Source organism: Egretta garzetta, unplaced genomic scaffold (assembly GCF_000687185.1).
Source record: "Egretta garzetta isolate BGI_Z169 unplaced genomic scaffold, ASM68718v1 scaffold729, whole genome shotgun sequence".
Classification (NCBI taxonomy): Eukaryota; Metazoa; Chordata; class Aves; order Pelecaniformes; family Ardeidae; genus Egretta; species Egretta garzetta.
Window position 1 is genome coordinate 367,493 of NW_009260761.1, and position 4,765 is coordinate 372,257.

Sequence of the window (4,765 nt, forward strand, 5' to 3'; positions counted from 1 at the left end):
GGGATATGGGGAGGAGGAGTGAGCCGGGTGAGTGGCACGGGGAGGGAAGACGTGGGGTTGGCTTTGGACTCGACAGCTTTGCAAGGAAAGTGGGAAGCAGCAGGATGAGCTGGTGCTCGCTTCCCAGCGGGCTCACCACGGGGCTGGTGCTCCTGGCAGGGCTTACAGTGCCCCAAAAGCCTGGTGCAAACTGGGGGACTCCCTCCCCCAAACTTAAAGCATTTGCTGCTTCCCAATGCCAATCCCTCTCCCGGCAGAGGAGGAGGATGTCCGTGCGCTACTTATGGATGTTTGGGGGTACAGGGGCCTCACGTTGGCTCTCCGTCTCTGCCAGAAAAGAAAGCTAAAAGCTCAGGAGGGCCCTGCTCCAGGTGGGTTATTGCAGCGTGGTGGGGAGCTACCGCAGTCACAGCCACCTCCTGGAGGTGGGAACGACCACTGTGTCTGATGTCCCTCCCGATGAGCCGCAAACCCTGCCATGCTCTCAGCTCTGGTGGCAGAGGGGACCCATCGCTGCCGGGGATGTACTAAGAAGACCAGAAATGACTTGTGAGGGGGAGTAGGGTTTGAGGAGGAATGAGGCAAAGGGATGTAGAGGAGCGGGATCCCAACTGGATGGAGCCTAGTCCACCCTGGGTAGCTGTGATCCTCCCGCCATCACCTGAGCTTCCCAGGATGCTCTGAAAAAAAGCTCCCAGACACCAAACCACGTGGCTGTAGATCACCAGGAACGTGTCTCCCTCCAAACACCCATGCGTCCTGTTTTTCTGCTCCCGGGACAGCCGTGGAAAGCAAGGTCCGGGCCCTGCACGCCGCACCTTCCCCGCAACCATGCTCCTGGAGGAATCGGAGGTGGAGCAGCCTCCAGCCCTCATGTGAGGGTGAGCAAGCACCATGCTCCTGTCCCAGCAAGGATGTGTCCCACACCTCCCCCCCCCAGCTCGCTGCAGCCCGGCCACGTGAAACCACAATTATATTTCAGGCAAAGCGGGGAGCATTTCTAGCCCGCGCCGCTGGCCGCTGTGAGAAGCCGTATTTGCCGACCAGCGCCGGTGAGACAGAGGGAGCGTGGCGTGAGGATGGGTGGCATGGGACAGAGGTGGGGAAGCAATGCCTTGGCGAGACAGCGAGGAAAGGGTGGAGAGCGTCTACGTGATGCTTCGCAGGGAGAACTGATCTTATTAATAAAAGCTGCTTCTTCCCAAGGCCTTAATAATCTCTCCTGCTGCAGATTATTTACAGCTGTGGAATTTAATACTCCAGTGAACAAAGCTCCTGGACACAGAGAGGGAGCGAGCGGGCTGTTAACCCTTCTGCATGGCACCAGGGGCTTTCGCCTCGGGTTTGATGTCCCTGAGCCACAGGCTGCCACAGCCCCACCAGAGCTCAGCACCTACGTGGCCAGCACCCAAGCCAGGCCAATCCTTGGCAGAAAGTCAACCCAAAGCCCTTTCAAACACCTGGATGGGGGAGAACACCTTTTAATTAAACAGGCAGGACAGCGAGTAGTGCTTGGATGCAGGGGCTGGGCAGGGCTGGGGGCTGTGTCGTCAGCGAGGTGGTGCTGCATTGACACCACTGGGTAAGCACTTGACCTTCCTGGTTGACAGCCGTCTGAGTATGAGCCAGCAGAGTGCCCAGGTGGCCAAGAAGGCCAACGGCATCCTGGCTTGTATCAGGAATGGTGTGGCCAGCAGGAGCAGGGCAGTGATCGTGCCCCTGTACTCGGTGCTGGTGAGGCCCCACCTCAAATGCTGGGGTCAGTTTTGGGCCCCTCACTCCAAGACAGACTTTGCGTTGCTGGAGCATGTCCAGAGGAGCGCCACAAAGCTGGGGGCAGGTTTAGGTTGGACATTAGGAAAAATTTCTTCATCAAAAGGGCTGTTAAACATTGGAAGGGGCTGCCCAGGGAAGTGGTCAAGTCCCCATCCCTGGAGGGATTTAAAGGACGGGTAGATGAGGTGCTTAGGGACAGGGTTTAGTGGTGGGATGGCAGGGTTAGGTTAACGGTTGGACTCGATGATCTTGAAGGTCTTTTCCAAACAAAGTGATTCTATGATTCTATGATACTGGGCCCACAAACTCATCCCCCAGGCTGAGCAGATCACCAGCCCCAGCTAAGTTATCCACCCCACAGGCTCGGTGTCAGGCATGCATGCAACTGAGTCAAAGCCCTGGGAGCCTTGCTCTGGGTCTGTGACACCGGCGGGGCCATGAGCTGCGGCACAGCACTCCCTCTGCCCTCCCTGGCACCAGGAAGCCCATGGTTGAAGTATGGGCTTTGACATGCTCTGCAATGCACCCCCTTCCTCAGCTTGTCTTGAAATTCAGTGCATCTCAGGGTGAGGGCACAGGACCCATCAGACTCAGCTGATTTATTTGCCTGAATGGTCCTTTAGATGCAGCTGGTTTGGAGGGAGAGAGAATGGGGTGGGCTTGAGGAGGCGTCTGGTGAAAGCAGGGGTGAGAGGGATGTATAGGAAGGACTGGTTAATCGTATGGGCTGGTTGTCCCACCAGTGCCTGAGCCTGGTTTGAGTGTGTTCATTGGTGAATGGGATGGGCCCAAGAGCAACCAGAGGAAGGGGTGGGCAAGGGGATGGAGGAAGAAAGGCAACCATCAGGCCTTGCTCGCATGCTAAAATCCACTAACCACCCCATAACAACGTGGCAGATGGTAGAGCCCTAAATGTGGCCTGGTTTTGGTTTCCACCTCTCTTAGCATCCCCGTACTTCAGACATTCCACAAGGACCTTGCTCCAGTTCTGCTGGTTTAGAGGGTCACGGTAGCATCCCTACCATAATCTACACAACCATAATCCCTGGCCATGATAAACAGCACCTACCCACCCCACAGAGCCCATGTAGGAAAAAGCAGAGCTGTGGCAGAATTCAGGTGGGATCTGCTATCCTCTCGGTCAGTAAAAGCCCAGCTCCTGAAGCGCAGGAAACACAGAGCTCATGCACCAGCTCACGAGTCTCTTGGGATGGCAGCCCCTCTACTTCTCAGCAGCACCCAGGCCTTTGCACAGCACCAGAGCAGCCTTACTCCTGCCCTAAAACCACAGTATGCACCTCCCAGGTTATGCAGCCCCTTTGCTTTTTTGACTTGCAACCCCCCTTCCCCGCAGCCCCTCTCCCACCCGCATGATGCCAGCTGGCAAGGATCTCTTGGGGCTCTTTCCCCATCCTTCAACCACCCCACATAAGGAGGAGCTGGAAGCTGTAGAAGGGAGCTCAGCCCAGCCTCAGGTGACCCAAAATTGGCACGGGACAGCCCATTAGCTCTGCTTGTGCCCTGAAGCAATGAATTCCATGGGGCAACTTGTGCTTTGGGTGAAAGGAAAAATGAAAAAAAGTTAATTTTACTTCCTCCACCAGCCTGTTTGATTGAACATCTCCTCTACTGCACTCTCAGAGAGGGTGAATGGATGTGCCTGATGTGCTTTCTCCACACCCTTTTTATCCTTCTGTCATGAGCCCTCATTAATCTTCCTTCTCTCCAGGCGAGACACTCCTGAGCTTTCCGATGCTATTTTCTTGTTAGAGGGTATATCTGCGACCGGCCTAGGAAAATTCCCATCCTCTACCCCTGGCAGCTTCTGAGATAAGCTGACCAGCCTGGCACGCCCTAGCTCGCTCGAGGCTCCACCACTGATTTATGCAACGGCGTTAAGACTTGATTCGGTATCGTTCACCACCCCGACTCTTACGCTGGAGAACGGGAGAAACGACTCCGAAAACTTGACAAGGTGCTAACTCGCTCACGGGAGAGCCCTCTGGGCAGCGACCACACAAGCTTTGACCTCGGGGCTCTGCCCCAGCAGCGGTGCCACCCTCAGCCTCCTCCCCTCGCTCCCGGCTCTTCGCCCCCTCCAGCCCTTCTGGGTTTCCCAGTACAAGTGCCCAGCCCACGCAGTCTCCCTGCTGGACGCTCTCCCCGTGCCCTCGTCTATCTCGAACAGTAGCTGCAGGACATAAACAAGCGATGCCCCGGGTCCAGCTGTCTCCCTTGCTCCTCCTTGCTCTCCTTGGATCATGCAGATCCTAAATGGCACAGTCACATCTAGAAGTAGATGGCTAAAAAAACAACAGCCCTCACTAGTCTCAGCAGAAGGGCTCGGCAGGGATCTCCCGCTGTCTCTCTGCGAGTGGCCGGCTGGAAAATGCTGCTCAGCCTGCAAACCCCGCTCGCCGCCTGAGGCTTTGGAAGCCTCTCCCCCCGGGGAGGGGGGTTGGCATGTGCCTCTCCCCCAGGGAAGGGGATTTGGCATCTGCCTCGAAGTGAAAGGCCCCTGCAGGGGGGGTTTCAATGCATTTTGAGGGGTTGTTTTGCATTAGGAGAGTGGCCCAGCTCCAGGCTTCCCCAAGAGAGCCAGGCTGGGCCTCCCCATTGCCTTCCCCTGCCCCCTGCCATCCACGAGCCAGCATCCCGCCGCCGGGCCGGGCATCACATCCCTCCCCTCCCAGCCACGAGCAGCTACCAGCCCTGTGGGAATCACAGCGCTGCTCGCAGCCCCATCTTCCTGTTGATTTCCCTAGCCCAGCTCGCCCTCACCAAAACCAGACGGGGGGTTAGATGTGACCTGGCCACCCCCCTGCCACTCAACACCCCTCTGTGGAGAGAGGACTCAGCCCCGGTCAGAGCTCCCTGGCTCTCACCGGGTCTTTCCCCAAGGAACCACGTCAGGCTCGGTTGCCCCAGTCTCCATCTTCCTCCTCTTCGCCAGCCCCGGCCCCCCCTCCCCCGCTGCGGCCCGCCCGCT

General features: G+C 57.5%; 1 protein-coding gene across 1 annotated transcript in view; it reads right to left on the reverse strand.

Moving 5' to 3' along the window:
* Window positions 1-3,282: 3,282 nt before the first annotated feature.
* MRPL14 (mitochondrial ribosomal protein L14) overlaps window positions 3,283-4,765 on the reverse strand; it is a 16,708-nt gene continuing 15,225 nt past the window's right edge. Inside the window, exon 3 of the mRNA XM_035901453.1 lies at window positions 3,283-3,329. The gene's annotated coding sequence lies outside the window, so the exon portion shown is untranslated. The remainder of the gene's footprint in view (window positions 3,330-4,765) is intronic.